We start from the raw sequence: 24,532 nt of genomic DNA on the forward strand, positions 1-24,532 counted from the left end.
TGCAACTGTACCCACAGTAAGTGGAAGCAATAACAGCATTATTACTACTACTAATAAAACAAAGAACCAACAATTTTCATTATGCCAAGTACCTTATGCTTTCAGGGCGCCTTTACTTAAATAAAACTTGCTTGATCTGAGCATTTCCTAATTCATAGTTTACTCGCCCGTTGTGATGCCAGTAGCACAGAGTGGTTGACTTCTGCAGTTGTCACATGCCGGCACACATACATCCTGCTGATGAAACCACTTTTCAGGGGTTTCATAATTTACACAGCAACCTGTATTGCTACTTTTGTATTGGGTCGTCTTGTCTAAGGGTTAGATGTGCATATATTTATGTGGGTCACTAAATCAGTATGTTCTTTGTAAACCGATATAAACTATTTTCACACACATTTGTAAGAGCATTTATTGATTTAATAAATCAGACACTCGTCAACCACGCCACAGTGTAAACCAGGGGTGGGCAAACTTTTTGACTTGAGGGCCACAATGGGTTCTTAAACTGGACCGGAGGGCCGGAACAAAAGCATGGATGGAGTGTTTGTGTGAACTAATATAAATTCAAAGTAAACATCATTACATAAAAGGGTACGGTCTTTTCTTTTTTTAGTTTTATTCCTTTCAAACGGGCAGGATCCGGCCCGCGGGCCGTAGTTTGCCCACGGCTAGTGTAAACTGTTTATATGTCATGTAAGCGTAGCTCTTTAGAGAGAACTACGCTTACACTACATACTAATGAACATAAGTGTATAATCAGCCAGGGTTTACCTCCCGTGTCCCAAATCCCGGGGAGAGAAATTTTCCCTGCTAGGGGTTGCAGTTGCTGCCAGTTATTGAGAGGAGATGGAATGAGCACCTCCATCCACTCATTCCTTCCCTGCACGATTCTGCCCCTGTCACTGAAGGGGCCCTGTTTGTGCGCCTGGTCCAACTGCCGTAGAAACGGAGGGGATGCCGTAGTGCCATGGGCCTTGGCTTGATTCTGTCGCTTCTGCTCTTCGGCTCTGTTGGGAGATGGTTTATGAGGCAGTGGTTGCTGTTGCCGTGGCACTTCATCAGCAGTAATAATAGAGGAGCACTCGCAGCTTCTTATTTATGTTCTTTCAACGGGAAATCTTTCTGTAGGAGAACCGGGGATGAGAATGAGTTCAACTCCCAGCGGTACCGGAACCTCACAGAGGTTTGCTCATTCTCACCCCTGGTTTACTCCTTTGTTCTGCTGGGAACGTCATAGAGGAAGATGAGACGTAGCGTGTGTGTGTGTGTGTGTGTGTGTGTGTGTGTGTGTGTGTGTACACGCTCCTCCCCGGTGTGGATTTTCTTGGATTTCATTCTGCTTTTCCAGAGCGGCAGTATTCACGTGTGACAGATGTAGCAATGCAGCTCCGTGCTGGGCTTTTTAAAAAGAACACAGTGTGTTTCCATGTCTGCATCTTGTATAAAATCATTGTATCTAAGCGGTGCAGTTTGAATGACAGAACACACATGTCTCCATATTATCATATATTTGTATACATACACATATGTGTGCAGGGGGAGGGGCACACTCATATGTTCATTTGAAGCCTGCCCTAGCCTCAGCGTTTAGCCACCTTTTAAAGTGAATCGTGTGCTGTCACTGGTCATCTGTACCATGGCATTAAAAAAAACAGTTTATATTGATTTTTAGAGAGAGAGGAAGGGAGAGGGGTAGAGATAGAAACATTGATTGGAGAAGGATGTCATCCATCGCTGCCCCCTGCACGCCCCCTACTGGATGGAGCCTGCACCCTGGCCGGTGCCCTGATAGGGATGTGGTGGACAGAGCGCGGGTCCCCAGGTGTCCGCACCCCAGTCCCAGACCCTGTGAATGAGCTCCCTGACGCGACCGAAGGCATCGGGGCTGTGGAGAAGCTGGGACGCGGGCGGGGTGCCCTGGGTTAGCACGGGGAGCCCTGAGCGATTACAGGGACCCTGAGGAGAGGGTAGGGGAGGGGGGGGAGGGTCGGAGACGTGATAGAGGCAGCGAGGGTCCGCTCGGAGATTGGAAGATGCTGAGCTGTGAGGACAGAGGGAGGCGCCCTGAGCCCAGGGGTGTGGGCAGCCCCGGAAGCTGGGAATGCAGGAGGCAGTTTCTTCAGAGCCTCTGGGGGTGGGGGTGGGGGTGGGGTGGGGTAAGGACTTACTGTCAGCCGGATGTTGGCCTGGCCGGGTCCGTTTTTGGAGTATGACCTCCAGGGCTGTAAGATCACACACCGGAGCCATGTGACGCCACGGAGTCTATGGTGATCGCTACAGCAGCGGTCGGAAGCCGGAACAGGTGGGTGTTGGCCTGTTTGACAGCTGCAGCTGTGAGCTCCGAGGCCCTGTGACTGGCAGGGGTAGTGGGATCTCTGGGTGTGAGCAGGGCCGTCCCAGGAGGGTACGGGCCGGCGCTTCTGTGCCCGCAGCGGGCCTGGTATGGCCCCCGCCCTTCCTGGGCCTGCAGGTCCGGAGCCGCCTGCCGCGCACGCAGGTGGCACGTTGGCTCTCTCCCGAGACGCCTTCCACTGTGTCAGGTCACCGCACTCCTTCCAGCCCCTTCCCTTCCTCCGGGAGTGTCCGGACCTCCTTCCCGCAGGTGGGTCCCCATTCTCCCTGTCCTTGCCAACGTATTGCCCCTTTTTAAAATTCCTTTACCCGTATTAGCCAGGGAAACAGGACTCGGTGGTCAGCCAGCCACGCTGAGCCCGGCGCGTGGATTCCCACCCGTGGCCGTGGCCGTGGCCGTGACCACGCGGTGCCCTCGGGAGGCTGCAGACATAGCATCGGCCCGGCGGGGGGGACCATGGTAAAGAGCCCGTGGCCTTGGGAGAGCGCCCCGCACGGAGAGGCAGGGGCAGGGGCGGACGTCCCTTCCTGCCTGCCGCGACCTTCATCTTCTTAAAGAGGAATTTCTCTGAATTCACTTATTTCTTGTGAATTATCCGGGGTCCTCCTGCTGCTGGCGGCTGGGAGAGGGCGGGAAAGGGCCGAGCCTTCCCGGGGGCTGCGTCGCTGTCCTGATCTCCCCACGGACCTTCTGTGGAAGTGAAACCCTGCGAGGAAAGAGGGACAAGGCTGGCTATTCAATAAGGAAAAGACCAGACGACTAATCAGAATTTTAAAATGCTCATTTTTACACAGTTATTCAGATCGCATCACAGGCAGTATTAGCGAGGAGAGCACGGAAATATTAATTAGGGGAGTATTTTGGAAAACCGGGTGTTTAAATGATAATCCATAGTCTGTTGACCTTTTAACTTGGAGCAGCAAATCCTCCAGCCGGTGTGGACTTGGAAATGGTCAGTACTCGGTCTTTACGGGCAGATGCGTTCAGAGCTGCCCCTGGGCCTCCCGTAAGGCACAGTGATTCCGGCTTTCCTCATCTGTTCTTTGAAGGCGAACGCTCTCTTAGAGCTTCAAGTTTCCTGTTCCCAGCTCTCTCACTCTGAGTCCATTGCCTCTTCCACTTCCGCTTGGGGAGTAGATCTGAGTGCGGGGAGCTGGCCTTGCAGCACGAAGCTGGAATTCAGGACGCGTTGTCCGCTCAGTAATTCTTTCCGGAACTTGGCCGCGCTTCGGAAGGGCCCGGAGCGCTCCAGCGAGAGCCTGTGAGCCTGAGAGGACCTGGCCCCCGAGGGCGTCATCCCCAGGGGACGAGACGCAGCTCTCCGGCTTGGACAGACGCGTCCCGGCTCCAGTGTGAAGGGGAGCGTCGCTGTGAGGAACAGACTTGGGAGACGTTTATGGCCAAATATATGTCAGTTTAAAGACCAGCAAAAAGCATTCATTCTCTGGCCTTACCTTACATTCCCCACAGCTGACATGGTGATAATTCTTAAAGATGCTAAGGCATACTTACGAAAATTAGGACGAATTGTCTCTGAAGCGAAGAGCTGAAGGTTACTCAGTCTTCGTAAGGACCCACTCTGTCTAGTCCTTAACTAAGGGGCAGAATTTTAAAATTAAATGGGAGGGACATCATTTCGGTTTTATGTTCTGTGTCAACAGTGTCGTGTTAATTCTAACATGATTATCAGCTTGGATACATTAGTACCAGCGGTTGTGAAGGACATATTTCTAAAGGGCCTGGGCCTACCGTAAATAAATAGCTCCTTTTCTGAGTTTTCAAAATCAGTAAAAAGGAATGGATAAAACAAAAAAGAATTTACTAGTAGGTACCTGTAATCTGATTGGCTCATCATAATGACCCAACCCGAATACAAACCACGAGATGTTTCCAGGTAGCTGGAAGGAACATTACCTGGCTCGGAGTTCTATTTTTTTACAACTGTTTCATTCTGTTTTGAATTACCTCTCTATTCAGGTACATGTTATGAGGGATGAGCCATACTGTAGTTTAGCACTGAGTAGTATGCACACTTACTGCAATTTTTATTATAATTCTCATAAGGTTACCTTTCTGATCATTTTATTGACATTGAAGTAAGATCAGAAACCGAGAGGATCCCAGGTTGGATACTCCATATGGAGTAACTATATGAATAAAGTCTGTGGAGTCCTACTCCAACCGAAGAAATTCAGCTACATCACGAATTGAATAGGATTTTTAGGTTATACCCATTTGCACTATTGTTTATGGCAAATAGGAGCTAGGAGCAGTCAACTCAGGTTAGCACGCTGGGTTAGTGCTGCTGGAATTCTTAAGCAGGAAGTGATGTCTAGAGGGAGTGGCTTCATGTATGACTTGCACGCCGAGTGGTGCAAAACGAGATGTCTCCTCCTCCTCCTCCTGCCGTGGGGAGAGCAGACTTCGATTTCCCTGCTCTGAAGCTTTTAAAAAATGAGATGCGTGCCAGGCAAGATCAGCTGCCTTCCCTGGCCGAGAAAGTGCTGGAAGTGTCCATGAATAGTCCCCGTGTCACATGCAAAATAAGGGCCAGTAAGTCATGGTCTCCGAGGAGACCTCGTCGCCCTTCTGTTAACCTCAGACTGAGAAGCAGAGTTACAGTCCGATAGCCAGTGAAACAGCACAGATGCAAACTACTGCATCGTATCTACAAAACTGTGATTCAGAATTCTACTTCTAAACATAAGGAAAAAAACAAACAAACAAACAAAAAAATAAGTTAAAAAAAAAGAAACACAAAAGAAAAGAGAAGAATTCTCCCTCTTCCGAAGGACTAGTTGCTGTCCTGTACTCCGGTTCCTTACCTAACAGTGAACTTGTTACGTCTTCTGCATGTGATTTGTGCCGCTCATATCAACCTATGACTCAGTAACTTCTTACCATTCGGCTATGGCCTCATTTGGAAAAGAAAGAATTTAGGAATATTGAGGACAATTTTATCTTTATAGACACAAAGTGAAAAGAGAGATTATTTAAGAAGCATGTCACCTGTATTAGCAAAAAAAAAAAAAAAGGAAAATTTGTAAGCAAAGGACTACATTCTTGAATATTTCTAAAGGTGTATGATTTGCTTCATGGTTTTTTAATGTCAGTATTCAATTTCAAAATTAAAATTATACTAGAATTGGGTAAGCTATTTATCAATTAACAGCTTTTTACCTTTGTTTTTTTTTAAATTAAACCTTAAAAATACTGCAATATCTAACTGAGGCCTAGCGTTTCGCTCTTATTTGCATCATTAATGAGATGCTATTCTTTTGTGTGAATGAATAAACATAGAGGGTAAATTAGTGGTTGAAATACATTACAAATTCAAATGTAATTTTGTAGTATGTTTATCCTCCTTAAGCATTATTGTCTTAAAATCAACAGCGACGGAGCGGATATTATAGCTGTATGCCTCCCCAAATGAAATTTTAAAAGAAACTAATTCAGCACTTAATGGTTTTTCATCTGAGGTGTAACAGTGTGCAGTGTTGCTCAGATTGCGTTATGGTTGTGAGCAGCCATGTTACATGAGAAACAAATACTGTACTAAGTACATATCATAAAAATAAAAATTAAGAAATCTAACTTACCTACCAATCACTGTAAAAAAGAAAATTGAGAGTATAATCATCAAGAAATGACACAGTTGTGACCAATTGAAATTCGTATTAAAAGCTAGGAATTTGACCATATAGGAATGTTGATATCTCTGCATCCCAAAATTTGAAAGTGATACACAGGTACATTGATTTTGATAACTCCTTTCTCTCAGAGAAGGAATCTTGCACAATGTCTTTTTACAAAAATCATAAACTTATTGTGGAATAGATAAGCAGTGCTTCTAAAACCATGGAGGAAGCCTGTATACACGTTGTCTGGACCTGTGCCAACAGGGATTTCGGCCGAGAATATTGTCAGTATTTCAGTCCTCTGTTGTGGGTTTTAAGAAGAATCGTATTAAAATATGTGTCCTTCACCCATCTCAGAGGTCACGTAGTTTAAAAGATCAAAAGGGGAATTAAGAGAGAATTGCCCGGCGTCCTCGGAGAAAGACAGTCCTTGGGAGCAAAGCTTGCGTTCCCTCTTCAGGGCGATTTCGTCGGGGAGTCAGGCAGCCTGGATGGGCCTCATGCAGGGATCGGACTCTGAGGAGGCCTAACCCATAGTGTCCTGTCTATACCTGTTAAAAATCATGACATCTTCAGGCAACATTACTTGAGAATACTTGACGTGCTTCTATTCCGGTTATGAACCCCATCACCTAGAATGTAACCATTAATGGAGAACCTTCCAGAAGCTCTGTGCTTAGGGAGTCTCCCTCTGTGGCTCCAAGGGTGTGCTCGGGTGGCTCCCGTGATCAGGGCGTCTCCTGTGTCCCTGTCAGGAGGCAGCAGTGGGCACGCCGCGGGGGCCGGGACCACGGGCCTTCTCCCCTCGGGTGTGTGCTCAGCTCTTCGGTCTCCAGGGTCTTCGCCCGGCAGGTGGGCTGCAGGCCCCGGGAGCCCGCCATAGCCTTGGCGTAAAGGCTGTGTCGGTTGGTTGGTTACTCGCGACGCCTTTCGGGGCCCACCTGGTTGCTGGGCTCAGGGACCGACCCCTGAGAGGAGGTGGGCACGGGTCCTTGCAGCCCATCCCTTCCTACGGGCCAGGGCGCTGTCCCTGTCCCAGCCTCCAGAGGGGCTGGGAGGGAGGATGCGCCAAGGGACCCGTGCCCACCTCCTCTCAGGGCTCGGTCCCCAGGGGCTGCAGATGTGTTTGTGCCGCATTGACAGATGTGAGCAGATCCTAGCTCCTGGGTGCAGGGGAGGCCGGGAAAGAGTGGATTTAGGGCAGCTGTGTTCCAAGCTAAGCACCCGGCTTCTATAGAAAAAGGTGCCAATAAATATGGGGGCCAAGGAGCAGCATTGGCCACGCCATCCACCGGCTGACACCCCGAGGCCGGCCTTTCCCGACGGACCCGGCTCTTGGGATCGGCTCTCGTCCTCCCTCCTCCTCCTCAGGGACTGGGGGACTGAGCGGGTGACCAGGCTGCGCTGGGTGCCGGGCTCCCTGAGCAGAGCCCAGCTGTGCCCCAGCTCCCGGCCCTCAGCCCCAGCCCTGTGAGTGCGCCTCGCACAGCCCATCCGCAGCCCTGCTTCCTGTTCCGTCATCCCCTCGCCCCTCTCCCCTCCCCCTCCCCCTCCCCCCTCCCCCCTTTCCCCTCTCCCTCCCCCTCCCCCTCTCCCCTCTCCCCTCTCCCCTGTCCTCCCCTCCCCCCTCTCCCCTCTCCCCTCTCCCTCCCCCTCCCCTCCCCTCTCCCATCTACCCCCCTCTCCCCCATTCCCCCTCCCCCTCTCCCCTCTCCCCTCTCCCCTCTCCCTCCCCCTCCCCTCCCCTCTCCCATCTACCCCCCTCTCCCCCATTCCCCCTCCCCCTCACCTCTCCCCCCTTTCCCCTCTCCCCTCTCCCTTCTCCCTCTCCCCTCTCCCCTGTCCTCCTCTCTCCCCTCTCCCCTCTCCCCTCCCCCCTTTCCCCTCTCCCTCCCCCTCCCCCTCTCCCCTCTCCCCTCTCCCTCCCCCCTCCCCTACCCTCTCCCATCTACCCCCCTCTCCCCCATTCCCCCCTCCCCCTCACCTCTCCCCCCTTTCCCCTTTCCCCTCTCCCCTCTCCCTTCTCCCTCTCCCCTCTCCCCTGTCCTTCTCTCTCCCCTCTCCCCCTCCCCTCTCCCCCCTCCCCCCTTTCCCCTCCCCCCCGTCACCCCTCTCCCCTCCCTCCTCCCCCTCTCCCCTCTCCCCTGTCCTTCTCTCTCCCCTCTCCTCCTCCCCTCTCCCCTCTCCCTCTCCCCTCTCCCCTCTCCTTCTCTCTCCCCTCTCCCCCCTCCCCCTCTCCCTCCTCCCCTCTCCCCTCTCCCCTCTCCCTCTCCCCTCTCCCCTCTCCTTCTCTCTCCCCTCTCCCCCCTCCCCTCTCCCCTCTCCCGCTCTGGAGAGAACAGCCTAGTGACCTAATTAGAGCGATTGTGTGAGGTGGGGATGGGTTTCTTCCCTCCCACAGGGATTCTGTAGAAACACTTGTGAGGGGGGATCACACCCTCCAGCCCTTGGCTCTCCTGCATAAGGGCTTATCAGCAGCTCTCCCTGCTCCCTGCTCCCTGCTCCGAGAGCAATCCGCCTCTCAGCAGAGTTGCTGAAAACATGCCATTTAAACACCCCGGGGGTGGCCGGGCCCGTGTGGCTCAGTGGTTGAGTGTTGACCTGTGAACAGGAGGTCCTGGTTTGATTCCCGGTCAGGGCACAGGCGAGGGTTGCGGCTCCATCCCCAGTAGGGGGTGTGCAGGAGGCAGCTGGTCAGTGATTCTCTCTCATCATTGATGCTTCTATCTCTCCCTCTCCCTTCCTCTCTGACGTCAATAACAACAACAAAAAGGAATTGATACCAGAAGCACGTGCTTCCCAGATTCCTTGGACCGTGGGCTCAGCTGCGCTGTGTGCGGAGCTGGGAGCCGGGGCACGCGGGAAGCGGCTGGGTCAGAGGTCACGGCCAGCATCCTCCATTGTGGGTGTGGGTGTGCCGGAGCAGGTCTGTCTCCTGTCACCCCCGCTCTTCCTGACCCTGCGAAGTGCCGTGAGCGTGAGCGCTGTCCTCAGGGGACTGGGAAGTCCGGCGCCGCGAAGCCTTGCAGCTCGCTGGGACTGCGACAGCTCTGGGCGGAGAGCTGGTCATGGTTCTGTCCGGTGGCCAGCCCGCCGGCGCGAGCTGAATGCGGCTTGGCGCCCGCCAGCGGCTATCAGAAGCCATTGGAAGTCATCGACTGATTAGAGATAGTTGTTAATTCTTGCTCAGTGCTTGCATGGGTCGAATATTAAAGTATATATATATATTTTAAATATATTCCACTGTTCACAGAGAGGAAGGGAGAGGGATAGAGAACTAGAAACATCGATGAGAGAGACACATCGATCAGCTGCCCCTTGCACACCCCCCACTGGGGATATGCCCGCAACCAAGGGACATGCCCTTGACCAAAATCAAACCCGGGACCCCCCAGTCCGTAGGCCGACGCTCTATCCACTGAGCCAAACCAGTCAGGGCTAAAGTGTATTTTTAATATGGTAATAGCTTTTCCTTTACAGGCAAATATTGGTAATAAGCTAAAAATTCCTTTCCCATGAGAATCAACTCTCAGATGCCTTCAATGGCTAATAAGTTTTAAAAATATCACATGTTTCTCAGATGGTTATTTTAGTAATTTATATTTATTTTAAAATCTTACTTCAAAGATTTCTCCCCTCTTTTAGGAAGCAGTGGGAAGCTACTAAATTTCTGCTTGTGCCCAAGTATTTAATTCAGTGTTTTCTCTACTAGGAACAGACTGTTCTCACTTTCTGCATCAAATGGCTGCCTTCTCGAGGCGTCGGGGGCGGGGGGATGATGAAGAAGATGTCGACTATCATATTAATATGATGGCGTGTTTGGGTAGCAAAGGCCGGGAGCCGTTGTTTTCTGACAGAAGTGGTTGTTGGCTGTTGGCAGGTTAATACTGAATTGAATTTAGGTAGCGTGGGTTTGCAGGAGACTAGATTCCTGTGCGTCACTTTCTTACTGTATGACGTCAGATAAATCTTCCTCTTTCTTTCTTTCTGGCTCATTCCCATCTATAATATGAAAAGTTGGGGAGCCCTTCAGCGCTCTGTGATAACGTGATCCATTGAGTTTATGATTCACGTGTGGCAGGTGGTACCTTGACCCTCGGTGATAGTGACCCTATAATCAGTTAAGAATAAGCTTTGAGCCCTATCTGGTTTGGCTCAGTGGATAGCGCGTCAGCCTGTGGACTGAAGGGTCCTGGGTTCAATTCCAGTCAAGGGCACATGCCCAGGTTGCGGGCTCAGTCTCCAGTAGGGGGTGTGCAGGAGGCAGCCGATCAATTATTCTCTCTCACCATTGATGTTTCAATCTCTCTCTCCCTCTCCTTTCCTCTCTGAAATCAAGATAGATAGATAGATAGATAGATAGATAGATAGATAGATAGATAGATAGAAAGAATAGGCTTTGAAGTAGGAAAATAGCAAGAGAGAACAGTGAATTTAGAAAAATAAAGGAAACATAAGGAAAACCTACATGGGTGAGGAATGTTTTTAGATTTCCCCAAATTCGATTCCTTATTAGATGTTATAAAAATCTTTTAAGACGTGAGGGAGATTCTGAAATAGTCTCCTCTCAAAGTTTTAAGTCCTAGAAACATTGAAATATTTTCTAAAATGTACGAGAAGTTTGGTTTCCCTTTTGAATGTGAAGGGGCGGGTTTGGTTCTCTCTGGGCCGGCATCCATCTGTGCGGAGACAGGCCCGCAATCTGCTTCGGGAACAACTGCAGAAATTCTTGAGAAAGCGATTGCCTGTTCGCATTACATGCCTTTCCCTTCTGCTTTGGGGGCGAACAAACAAATACACGGCTCGGTGAGATTACGTTGTACGCGTGAAGATGGATTCCTTGCTTTCTCCCACCTTGGTAAGCATGCAAATTGCTAACTTTTCAGTAGATTCATTTGAGACAAATTATAGTTAATCATGTGTGTCACTTTATTTCCTCTTAATTGACACAGTGTGTGTGCGCCGGCACAGCAAAGGGAAAAATCACTTCGGTTGTCCTTTACTGAAAAAATCAGTTCACTGATTCAGAAATGAATTTGCAGCTACGTGAATTGAGATTGACAGATGGATGTGTAGATGAATGAGAATCACACTGTGTCCGTCAGACAAAACTGCTCATGATATAAGGTGAAATGTTAGCTGATTTATTTTTTTGTGAATGGAAAATACAGTACTTATGTTATTATTTTATAAATTATTGGTAAAAGCAATACATCCTAAAAATTGGGCTGTATGATACTCGTATTTAATATTATTATTATTATTATTGTAGTTTTAATGTCTGAACTTTTTTTTGGCCAGAGAAGTAGTTTAATACCTGTTAAATGAAGCTAGTTGTTTTTCACAAAACCATTTTACCTAATGCTTGTGCATGTGTGTGTTAGCTAGAGGTTAATGCTAATACCTAAAGTAAGAAAAAACGATTAGTGAACTATTTACGTCTTTACACTTTAATAAGATACTTAAGCAGAGGTTCAAATGAAAATCTTAGACTTGATCATCACTCTAGTCTGGGAAAGTTTTGGCTCACTATTACTCCCTACCATGAATACATGTTTAATCAGGGCGTATCTGCCAAATTCAAACCTAATTTCACGTGTTTACTGCTAATAATGGCTGTTAACTTAAAGCAGAATTAGTGGGCTAAATAACATAAAACAAAGGGTGACTTACTGCTTGTTTTTTCCCTGACAGGCACTGTCAGCTGTTTGCACGAAACTGCGCTGAAGCAAGTCTTTACCGCTGAGTTAAGTTGGAACAGCGGGGGTGCTGTTAGGTCTCAGCCAGTTCTTCTAAAACATAACCAGTGTGTTCTTTTCTGTTGGTGCTTGTATTCAAAATGGCACTGCCGAGGTCGGGCTCACCCGTCTGTGAGCAGTGCCGCGTAGGCAGTTTTCCTAATTCTGTGCATCTTTGCAAGATTTCCCCCAAACCTTGACTGAAGGAGCCTCCCTCCACTCCGAACTGTTGGATTTCCATCCTCTTTCCAGAAACTGACAGTTTAGTTTGCTTTGAATGTGGTTTTCCCGTAGCTCTGCTTCAAGGTGCACCCCTTCCCTGCTACGAACGCCTCCCCCTCCTCTCCTCCTCCTCCCTCCACTTCCTCTTCCTCTTCCTCTCCTTTTTTTTAAAAAAGGTCTCTTACTGGCTGTGTGTCAGACAGATCTGCGTTTGAAGCTTCACTTGGGGGTGCAACTAAACATGGGTGTCTGTTTCCTCAATGGCACAATAATAACTGTTGGTGTTTTATTAATGACATAATTAAGTGCTTGGTATCAGAAAGGTGTTCAGTAGAAATCTATCTAGTGAATGGAGGACATGGAAACCGTTTCATTAGTTACTTGCCAAGCTGTATTCCTTTTTCCTAGTTTATAAATAACTAGAGGCCCAGTGCACGAATTCATGCACAGGTGGGGTCCCTTGGCCTGGCTGGCGATCTAGGCCTGTCGGGGCTGGCCAGCTGCGGGGGGGGGGGGGGTGCGCGGGAGATTGGCTGTGGGAGTGCACTGACCACTGGGGGTCAGCTCCTGCATTGGGTGTCTGCCCCCTGGTGGTCAGTGCGCGTCATAGCGACTGTTCGCTTAGGCTTTTATATATATTGATGCTTTTCCTAAGGCGAGGGCCTCAGATTGGATTTCCGAATCCGAAAGGGGAGGCTGCATCGTTCTCATTGCACTGCATTGGCCAGTGTCGCTCACGGCTGTAAAGCACATTGCAGTGATGTCTCCATTTAACCCCCTGGGGACAGAGCTCCATAATGAAGCTGGCTTGGGCGCAGTGGTGGTTGGGAAAGTTCCGTCTGTACCGTGGGGAAGCCATGCGGGAGCTGGTTTGCACGTTGTCTCATGTAGACTCGCTGGCTCCCGAGTGTTCCCTCCCTGAGGAGGGCAGGGCCACCAAGGCTGGCGGGCTGGTCACACGTGGTGCAGGATCTCATCGCCTGAGTCGCTCTGTCCCAGGCTGCCCATCTTCCCCCAGGGCAGAGCCAGTGGAGGTGCCTGGGGAGGGAGTCTCCGTCTAGAAGAACAGCCTCGGTTTCCTGTAGTTCGTCTTTTTGTGGAAATACTGGGAGAGTGTGTCATGAGAAACCTCTCTGCCATTTAAGGACGCGGCCAGCCTACGCTGCGTGGCAAGGGTGGCATTTATAGCCAAAAATCAGAGCCGTCCAAGGCTTCTCGGGGCCTTTGTGGTGGTGTTTTGTGAGCGGCTGCCTGGCCTTCACGAAGGTTTGGCCGTCATTGGAGGCTGAGCTCCCCGTCGGCAGGCTGGACGGAGTGTTTTTACCACCACCTCCCGCTTGGCGGTGAATACTGGAGCTGCTGCCTTGTACACGGAGCTGGGGGCACACTTGGACACGCGTGATCGGCGTGGCTCTCCGGCGCCAGGAGTGCGCCCAGCCCGGCCCAGCTCCGCCTCCCATGGCGGGGTTTCCCGTGCAGGAGGCACCCCATCCCCCCAGCTGACTCCTCCGTGTGTGGGCTCTGCCTCAGCTGCTCCCAGCAAACTTGGGCAACGGTGCGTGTGGACTGTATTTACTTTTTAATTATATTTTTACTGGTCAGAGAGGAAGGGAGAGAAGGCGAGAGAGAGAAACATCCATGATGAGAGTGGATCGTGGATCAGCTGCCTCCTGCACACCCCCCACTGGGGATGGAGCCTGCAGCCCGGGCCTGTGCCCGTGACTGGAATCGAACCATGACCCCCTGGTTCACAGGTTGATGCTCACCACTGAGCCGCGCCGGCCGGGCTGGCCTGGATGTTTAAAGGAAAATCCTTCAGGCAGTCTGCACGCCTTGTAAGGTTGCTTTCCGTTCTTTTCGGCAAAATGCGTTGAGGTTGATCAGGTGCGCGCTGAGCCGTGCGGGCGGGTGTGGGCCGCAGGAGCCACAGGCACCTGGAGGAGGAGATGAGTCGCTGCCAGGAGGGTGTCTGGGTTTCGCATTTGGGTGGGAGCTGCAGGCTAAGAAATGAGAAGTTTGGAGCGTGAGGCTGGTGCGTTTCAAGTCCTCCAGCTCTTTGCTTTTTTTTTTTTTTAATTGATTTTTTACAGAGAGGAAGGGAGAGGGAGAGAGAGTCAGAAACATCAATGAGAGAGAAACATGGATCAGCTGCCTCCTGCACACTCCCCGCTGGGGATGTGCCTGCAACCAAGGTACATGCCCCTGACTGGAATCGAACCTGGAACCCTTCATTCAGTCCGCAGGCCGACGCTCTATCCACTGAGCCACACCGGCCAGGGCTCCAGCTCTTTGCTCTGACTCAGCTGCAGATTCGGCCCCCGCATCGCGTTCCCTGGGGAACTTCCTTCCGTCCCGGCCTCGCTCTCTCCGGGGCGCGGGGCAGTCCTCCTTCCCCTGTCCTGACGGCAGGTTCGTTTCTCCCGGCGATATTGTCATTTGTTTTCCCTCCCTGCGCTGGACCCGCCCGCGCTCAGGGCCTGTCTGGTCCATTCAGCCGCCATTCGCTCCACGCGCGGTCGGACGTGGGGTCGGACTGTGAGTAACTGGTGGGAGCTGATCGTGGAGTCCATGTTCTGACTCTTGGCCTCGGAGTGTGAAGGCCACTTCTCTCCCAGGCTGAGGATCCGTCACATTTATAAAGCCGCTCGCTGCTTTGGGAGTATTTTCAGCCGGAACCGGAGGACCCATTGGCTGCTGCCTCGGTCATTTAGCCGTGGGGATGGGTGAGGACGGGCATATTTGAGAAGAAAGGTCTTGGGAGGGAGCTGGGCAGGCGTGAACATTGTCAGCATTCATTAGTGCCGCGTCGTTTTTCTCGGTGCAAGTAAATGAAGGCTTAATTTCCCTTTCAATCCTCATGAACGTTGCTAAGCCATTGTCTTGTTTCCTCTATTAACTGACAGCATGCAGTGTAAAGGCTTCATGGGTATTGCAAGTCTAGGCATCAGAGTGGGTGGAGGTGACCGGAGGACGCGATGAGCGTGACCTAAAGAAGGATCGACTTGGAATTATCTACTGGTATGAATCAACTCATAAATGATTTTTTGATAGTAGCGTTTTGAGTCCTGAGAAACTTGTCATTTTGATATTTGCATGCTGTCTTCAGAGTTGACATTCTCATTCTTTTTCCTGTCTAGGGTTCGGAGTCGAATTTAACTGATGGTTAGCTCGCTTCTCCTCTGCTATTGATTAAACTGTTTTTATGTTGGGCCTTTAAAAAATACACACACACACACACACACACACACACACACACACTGAGGGGCCAGATTATTATGACCACCTGACATTTGTAGACAAATTAGCTATAATTCCACGCTTAAGTTGCTAGAGGGCCAGACCATTATAAACGTCTAAATAGCACAACATACCTAAGTATCTTTGCTAATCAGGTTCATCCTATCATGTTGATGGCGTATCGCAATGGAGATGGCTTCTTCCAACAAGACAATGTGCCAAGCCACGGTGCTCGTATTGTGCAGGAGTGGTTTCAAGAACATGAGGGAGACTTTACCTTGCTTAGGTGGCCCCCACAATCACCAGATCTCAATCCAATTGAGCATTTGTGGGACGAAGTTAAAAGAGCCATCAGGCAGCTGGTTTCACCACCATCAAATCTCACAGAACTGGACAGTGCTATTCATCAGGCATGGTGTCAGATTCCTCGCATCACCTTTCAACATCTTGTGGAGTCAATGCCAAGAAGAATGACCACAGTATTGAAGGCAAAAAGTGGCCCAACGAAGTACTGATGGGGTGGTCATAAGCTGGCCACTCTGTGTGTGTGTGTGTGTGTATTATTGATTTCAGAGAGGAAGTGAGAGGGAGAGAGAGAGAGATAAACATCAATGATGAGAGAGAATCATTGATCAGCTGCCCCCTACTGGGGATCAAGCTGAAACCTGGGCATGTGTAGGACTGACCGGTAATCAAACTGTGACCTCCTGTTTCATAGGTTGTTGCTCAACCACTGAGCAACACCAGCCAAGCGGGCTTTTGCTTTTATAGGAATCTCACTTTCAAAATTAAGGTCCTACAACTTCCTCAGTTCTTGACTGCACAGACTAGTTTTTCCTTTTTGGGGGGGCGGGGGCAGGGCACCCCTGTGAGACTTTCATATAGTCCCCTCCCAGAATTGGCTGCTTTTCTATTCCGAGGATGGCTGATATGGAAATGCTTCCAAAAGAGAGCGTGAAACCAATAGTTCAATATTTGAGACACTTTAATGTAAAGGAACTTAAATATTTGTGAGTGGATGTCTCCTCCAGCAAAGTTTAATGAAATGTTGCATAATTTATAAAGTGTGATTTTGATATAACTCAAAATAAAATTTTATGTGAAGTACTTTAGAATTTTCCCATATGCTTTCATATTGGAGATACCTGTCTGCTAACTTTGAAAGATATTTAGTAATGGGACGAGACAAGTCAAAGATCTTCGTTGACGTAGAAAAAGGTAAACAGTGGCTCCTTTTCATTCAGACTGACTGGATGTCCAAACATTTTTTTCTCTCATAAATGCACGAAAGTATGTGGCAGTTTTGTGGCCCCGTCTCACGGTGCGCATACAAAGGTGTAGTGGCCGAAAATTGCTCCTCTTCTAAAGTGAAAACCCCATTCATTTAAACAATGAAATTAGACAGGTTTGTGCTGTCGTCGCTTTGGCAGCTGGGACTAAGTCAAAACAGTTTCAACAGTTACCTGGTCGTGATCGGCGCCGTCCTTTGTTAACTGATATTGGTTTGCAAAACTGATGCCAAATAGAATCAGACGTGTCTCTATCCACATAAGTCGCTTTGCTAAGGAAACAATATACAGAGGGAACATGATTTTTTCTTCACATTCGGCTGTTAAATACACTTCCTGATTGGTTTATTGATTGATTGCTGAGTTGGATCAAGAACCAGTGTTCTGCTGCATATGCATGTTAATAAATGTGCTACACAAATGCAGTGACATAATTGTGAAAATGGTCAGATTTCACGAGAGGCACCTGCACCAAACAAGAGCTAAGTTGTGGACCACGTGCTGTGTAGCGAAGGGAAAATTAATAGATTTCCCTGGGCCTTAGTTTCCTTACCGATAAAATAAGAGGCCAGATAGATGGTCCGTTTTTTTGACTACAGTCTTCTGAGTGTCTTGGGAATGAATTTATTTCTCTTTTCCGTTCAGAAAGTGAACTCTTCTTGAGTGATTTCTTTGTGGTTGGATCTGAGTACCTCACCGTCCATCAATCTGTTGCAGATTAGTCGTCTCAGATGTTTTTCCTCCCTTTCCTTCCCGATAAATTCGGACTCCTTGACGCTGATGACGGCTTCCGTACGCTTCTTGTCACCTTGCAGCTTCAAATGGGGATACTCATGGGCTTGAAGGGGGGGGGGGAAGTTCTCACGAGGACTCTGAAACGTTTCCTGTCTTTTATTAACGGTCCCTGAACAGAATTTACCTGAACACAATTTCCTTTAGAACGTGATGTGGGGAAAGGAAAGAGCTAGAAGCATTTGAGAATGCAAGTGTAGTCAAACAGATACGTTACATGCTTCTTAAAGCGAACGCATATGGCAATTATTAGCTAAGGTATTAAGACATGTTTTTGCTTGTCCACTACCATTAGAGCAAGCACCTGGGTATATTTCCTCTTTTAAAATTAAAATAGATTCTAAAAAACACAAAGCGTATAGTCATCCATGCAGGTGGCAGAAGAATTTCAACTGGATTTTGCTGGTTTTATAACTTTTCTCCTTGTTCGTCTCTGTAGCGTTATACATGCCAAAGCCATTTTTATTTCCTGAGGGACGCTGACCTGACAGCACTGCATCTCCGCGCGATTACCAGCCGGCACGTCCGCTGATAAAATACCGATTCCGTGCCAGAGATCTGGGGGATGTTTTGTTAGAGTTGAAGTGCTTTCCTTCGAGGTCGACTTTGAACTTTCAGAATATGAAGTTCTTTTGTGAGTAATGATCGCAGGTGAAATATAACATGAAACAGCGGCACGGGCGGGGCCTTTCATTAGGAGACGAGGGGTCCCTGAAGGCAGGGCACGGGGCTGGCTGCCGCTGCCGGCTCTGTGCCAGGAGCATTTGAGGAGGAAGGGTTAGGTCTTGTCACAGAGGAATCAGAAGTTCCTGCCACCGCCAGCCCGGGGGCACCCTCACCAGAAGCCAGCGACGGGGAACATGTCAGCCTCGCTCACCGCTGCTCCACGAGGAACTCACATCCTGTAGATGTGGTTTCTCCATCAGTAAGAGGAGGGCATGCCTCCGCAGTTACTGACTTCTCTTTCGCTCTGGCACCCTGAAGTCAAGGTCCTGTTTCCTGGGTGAATAATTCCCCCCACTCCCGAAGCCTTTTATTCTTCGGCTGGCCTTCGGAGGGTGCGATCAGAACAAGCCGCTCCATGTTGAGTTTCTCTCCTCAATGGACTTCCCTTCTGCTCTCCTGCCCCATAGAAGGCGCACGCTCCTCCCTCCGCGGCCCCGGAGTCCGATGGACGCGGGCAGCAGGAGACGCGCCGCAGGTGCTGTGCTTGCGCGGGCCTGGCTCGCGGGGCCGGGAGGGGGGGGGGTGGGGGGGCGCGGTGTGTCCCTGGTTGTCTGTCAGCTGAGGAAGGCGGCGGGCTTGCTGAACCCGGGTGGAGGTTCTCTAGACGACTTTCTGTCCTTCCCAGCACGAAGGTCAGTCATCCTCGTCTTACGGTGACGGGAGATGCTCATTCTCCCCTCTAGATGTTGTCATGTTCTTTGGGTACAGTTACTGGGAAAGCATAGGGACAGGGCTCCAGGCTTAGGTACTCATGCGCTCCTTTCTTGTTATAATCAGTTTTGTACTTGCTTAATTACAGGACATGACTTCATGAGCCATACTTCCAGGCAGAAGAAGTTGAAATATATAGATTATATGCAGTTCCTTACCCAGAGTTTGTGAATCTAAAAAGCTCTGAAAATGTAAACAATTTTTTTTTTAATAAATTGGGCCCATATTTAGAGGCAAATGGATAGGAATGGACAGGGGGTTATTTGTAGTGGGGACAGTACTCATGTATCTCTCTGCCGCCGTGTCACTGGTCATTAGGGTAAGGCGTGAAATATGCACCCTGGCGCATTCCTAAAATATGAAAAGCTTTGAATTTCAGAGCACATGTACCCACTGGGGATCCAGATAAGCGAGTGTGATCTTTATCATCCATTTTCCTGAAGGGTTAGCCCTATAAGCATAAGAATAATGGTTTTTTATTTCTTACTATTCTCAGTGGAAATGCAGTGCAATAAGTAGACAGCAATTTGGTGCTTGCTCCGGAGAAAAGTGGGAATTAGATTCTGGAAAAATAAACTACATGCATTATGGGAGAGGATGTTAACAGACAGGAAACAAATGAGAGTACTTATCCCTAGAAATTCGTGCATCGAGCCTCTGAATTTCAAAACCGGCCTTCTGTTAGCTCTGGATGCAAACAGCGTGTTGCACAGACGTGTTAAACATGGTTAAAGGAAATTACAAGTAGAAATCGTTGCTATGCAGAGTGATATTTGCATAAAAGCGAATGAACGGACTGGTTTGGAAACATTTTGCTGAGTAATTTGGCTTTGAAAGCAAAATAGTAAAAAAAAAAAAAAAATTAATGACAAATGCAAATGACCCACAATTTTGACTCTGCAGAATTGTATCTCTTTTTGGTAACGGCTACAGGAATGAAAGGGAATAATGTTCACGTCACAGTGCTTTTTACTTTTTGTCTGTGGTCATAGGCGCTGATTCCAGTGGATCAAACACTTGTTTCTGGCATAACAGATGGTGCGCATGGGACTCTCGGGTCCACTTGACTTTTTAAATTTTATTTTGACAGAGAGAGAGGGAAGGGAGGAGGGAGGGAGAGAAACACGAACACCGATGTGTTGTTCCACTGACTCATGCCTCATTGGTAGGCTCTTGTGTGTGCCCTGGCCTTGGTGAGTCCGGACAACGCTCTCACCAACTGAGCGACCCGGCCAGGGCACCTCCAACTGACTTTTATAAAAGAACCAAAAATTCAAATCGCTAGGACCAATAACGATCGAAAAATATTTTCTCTTGCTTAAAAGAACTTTATAATTAAAAATTCTTGAGATAGTTTTTAAAAAGCTTTTTATTGATTTCCTGATTGATTGACTTTTACTTAATATTCTTATTTTATCATAAGGCAGTTTTTGAAAGATTGTATTAAGCTGCAATAACAGCGTTTATGTTTCGATTTCAATTAAACTATATCCAGAGACAGAAATAGTGATTGTTAAATAATTTGAAAATGGCTCATTAATAATTGATTCTCAGCCACACAGTTTGTTACACCTAAAATTTTAAAGGCATTTTGTCAGTGTCTGTGGTAGAATCTGATGTCTTCATTGCCATTTTCAATCTCTTCTTACTGTGTGAGGTTCATGCTAACACTCAGTGTGCCTGCCTGTTCTCCTGCCACGTCGGATCCCCTTCCGACCTGGATCTCACATGTGTTCACCTTTTCCTGTAGCCCATAGTGGTCAGCAGCGTCTGGGTCGCAAGTGTTACACACTAAGGCCTTCCTCAGTCGCCTTGTCCCGCGTGGCACCTCTCCTTGCTTTTCTCACACTCTGCACAGGAACTGGTAACTTTACTAATGAGGAAGATCAGCTTCAGTGACAGACTTTTTATGAAAAATAATGTGGGAGGATCAGAAAATCTTGAGGGAGGTATGATAAAATTATCCTATGTAATAAAAGCCTAATATGCTAAGTGTCCGGTCGTCCGTTCAACCAATCAAAGAGTAATATGCTAATGATATGCTAAGGCCATTCAACCGCCCGCTATGACATACACTGACCACCAGGGAGCAGTCAGTCAACCGGTTGACCAGTCGCTATGATGTGCACTGACCACCAGGGGGCAGACATTCTGACTGGTAGGTTAGCTTGCTGCTGGGGTCTGGTTGATCGGGACTGAGCGAGATGGGCTGGACACACCCTGGAGCCCTCCCACAATCCCTCCCCGGCTGGCCAACCTCCTGCGTCTCTCCCCGGCCCCAGTTGTGCACTGGTGGGGTCCCTTGGCCTGGCCTGCACCTTCTCGCTATCCGGAACCCCTCGGGGGATGTCGGAGAGTTGGTTTCGGCCTGATCCCACAGGCCAGGCCGAGGGACCCCACTAGTGCATGAATTCGTGCACCGGGCCTCTAGTATTAAATATAAAAACATAGCCCTGGCCAGGTAGGGCAGTTGGTTAGAGCCTCGTTCCAATATACCAAAGTGGCTGGTTTGATCCCCCATCCTGGCACATACAACTAATGAATGCATAAATAAGTGAAACAACAAATGGATGTTCTCGCTCTTAAAATCAATCAATTAATCAATCAAAATACAAGATAAGAGGGATGCTAGTAAAGGCCTTTCATGTTGAACTCTACCTTCCCTTTCCTGGAGGTTTTATTTCAGATCCCATAAGGATATTTATCTTTTTCACTTGGTATGTGTGAAATTCATAGTCACCTATGAAGGGTCTCTTGAGGGTAGAGATGGAGGTTGAAGAGCCTCATGAAGGAAATGCCATCATTTTCCTTCTCTGGCTCCTTTAAGAAAGGGAAAGGGGGTAGGGGAAGAAGAGGCCTTTGTGCTGGGGGACAAGTAGAAGGTCCGGGTCTCCATGTGCTGGGGCTGTCACTGCGCGAGGAGAGTGATGGTAGCCACACACGCTCAGCCCTACATGACAGCAGCATGTCGGCGAGCCGCTTGCTGAAAATTGCATAATCATCTTAAGCAAGTCCGTTTGTCAGTAATGTGTTGACTATCAGGTAAAATTGATTTTCTCTCCACCTTCATGTCCTTAGAACTGTATGACTCCCAACCAGAGTGCGAATGCCCCAGGATTGCTAGTACACATTTCCTGTGTCAAAGGGACTGAGCCGTGACAGCTAACCTGCTCTCCCCGCCCCTCCCCGCCTTTCTCTGCGTGCTGCACCCTGGGAAGTTCCTCCCTGGGCTGAATTCGGAGCTAAGAGGTGTCTCTAGTTTTAGAGGCAGGGAAGCGCCTTTCCCTGGATGTGGAGCGAATCCACTGCGCCCAAACCAAGGGTGTTAGCGCACAGCTTATTGGCGGACACGCATGGCCTAGGGAGGGCAGCTGAGGCACTGGGGTACTGATGCCCCCCTTAAATCCAAACAATAGCAAGATGATGCCTGCAGAGCCAGTCAGACACACCACCGCCCTGAGCCTCGGTGCCAGTGCTGTCACTGAGGCATGGCTCCCATAGAAAGCCACCCCGGACAAGGTTTGCCGTGAGGGCACATTTCACCAGCTGTTGCTGTGCGTCTCTCCGCGCTGGTTTGGAATGGGGTTCCCGCCGCATTTGCTGGGCTCCTGGGACAGAGGGCTCCGGGATTTATTGAAACACACTCGCGTGGCTGCAAATATGGAAATTTCAGGGACGTCACGTGCCCTTTGCTGTTTGTTCAGCTTTTATCATGAGCGCGGCAGACAGCACGCGTGAGATTTTCATGATGGGGAGCATGTTGAACGACAGATGAACGCACTCGAACCTTCTGCGTGCGATGTGGAAACACAGGCGTGTGACTCCGGTGGTCTTGTTTCACAGCATTCCACATCAAATTCCCTCACAGTGACCGGCTCATGCAGACACATTATGGGCCCAGTTCGATCCCCTAAAATATTACATGTGTAAAACGTGTTCCCTGAGTGTTATCTCTTCTAAAATCTGACTTCTAGACAGAGTCATGCTCATTGACTTAGGTCAGTGGTCGGCAAACTCATTAGTCAACAGAGCCAAATATCAACAGTACAACGGTAGAAATTTCTTTTGAGAGCCAAATTTTTAAACTTAAACTATATAGGTAGGTACATTGTTATTAACTTAATCAGGGTACTCCTAAGCTGGCCTTTACTAAAAACGTCCTCAATCTGATGGAGGTACGTTCGCTGAGGTCAAGCCCTTCCAACTCTCCCATCCACACTCGTCTTGTATACTTGTTTCGTCTATCTCCTTTCGTTCATCCTCTCTATATGTCCAAACCATCTCAACATACCTTTCTCAATCCTCAACACTACATCTTCTTTCACTCCACAATGTTCCCTAAAATTAACTTAATAAACTTTACTTAAAGTTTTAAGTCTTAAACTATAGGTACGTTGAATAAAACTTGATATCATACTTAATAACGATATTATTTATTGATAAAATTAAATTCCTTACAATTACCTTACAATATCCATAAAATTAAGTCATGACAATGACTGACAAACACTAATGTGAACAATGCCTTGCATCTCCTTGGAAAGTTTGGGTAAGTCAGGTTTGTATGTTGTTGCCCGCATGTGGTATTTTGTGGAAGAGCCACGCTCAAGGGGCCAAGAGCCGCATGTGGCTCGCGAGCCGTGGTTTGCCGACCACTGGCTTAGGTTGACTTCGATGGGACATGAATACTTCTTATTCTCCCACGTGCTAGGCACCATCCAGTGTACCTGGCCAGGGAGCTGTGTGTATATTTTGAGCCCCCCTTAGGGGACAGCATGCATGTGTCTTCAGCACCAAGGACACCCTGGTGGCCAAGATACACAGAGAAACTAGAGGTAGGGGGAGAAGGAGGCATGGCTCTGGTATTCACGCAAATGAGGACTGAGCCATTTTCAGAGGGTTCATACAGGAAGGGGCCAGCACCTGGCCTGGGCCCGGCTGGACGGGGAGGCCGGAAGCTGAGAGGGAGGGAGGACCTGAGAAGGTGAAGATGTGAACTGGCTCCTGAAGGATGTGGAGGGCCCAGCCCGGAGGCAGAGGAGTCCCCTGTTTCATGAATGAATGGACTCCTATTGGAATCATTTTAAAGTTAATCCTAATCATTTTCCCCTATGCACTTGATTACTATTAATGCAGTTCATTCCAGAAAAAAATAGAAGAGAGTAAATACCATTAACAATAACAATCATCAATGATCCAAGAAACCTTTCCCCCAAAGAGCATACCCTTCTCCCCTTCTCCCCCCCAAAAGGCCCCTATACAACTATAAATCCGTATTTTAATAAATACATATAAATGTAAATTTTAACAAAAGCAGGGTCATAGCATCCTGAGACTACAGGTCATGGCATGTATCCTTTAGTGACTGCAGGATGCCTGTCATACATGCACTGTTACTTATTAAACAATCTCTCTTTGTGAACTTTTCAGTTACCGCTAATGTTTCAACAAACCAAAAGGATTTCCAGCAAATTCTACAGTGTTTATAAAGCTGACTTAATCAGTTTAGGGACTAGATTAATCTTAAATAAGGAGGCATTTATTTATCATTTCCAGAGTTGCTTGGCTTATATTTGCATACTACAGAGAGTTCAAATGAGAATTGGAGGTACGGGCATTTAACTTACTGAGATACATATTCTTGACTAGAAAAAAAACTCATTTGTAATGCCATGCGCAGGAATCATTTACATTATGATCAGTTCTTTACAACGTTAGCTTTTATCCCCAAAGAGTAATCATTGAGACAACCAGAAGCCCTTTTATTATTTTATTTTTTATTTTAGTTTTTAAATTGATTTCAGAGAGGAAGGGAGAGGGAAA

General features: G+C 48.5%; 1 protein-coding gene across 4 annotated transcripts in view; it reads left to right on the top strand.

Annotated features, from left to right (window-relative positions):
- PARP8 (poly(ADP-ribose) polymerase family member 8) overlaps window positions 1–24,532 on the top strand; it is a 141,557-nt gene that overhangs the window by 32,236 nt on the left and 84,789 nt on the right. The window lies entirely within an intron of this gene.

The sequence above is a fragment of the Myotis daubentonii genome, chromosome 4 (assembly GCF_963259705.1).
Source record: "Myotis daubentonii chromosome 4, mMyoDau2.1, whole genome shotgun sequence".
Classification (NCBI taxonomy): domain Eukaryota; kingdom Metazoa; phylum Chordata; class Mammalia; order Chiroptera; family Vespertilionidae; genus Myotis; species Myotis daubentonii.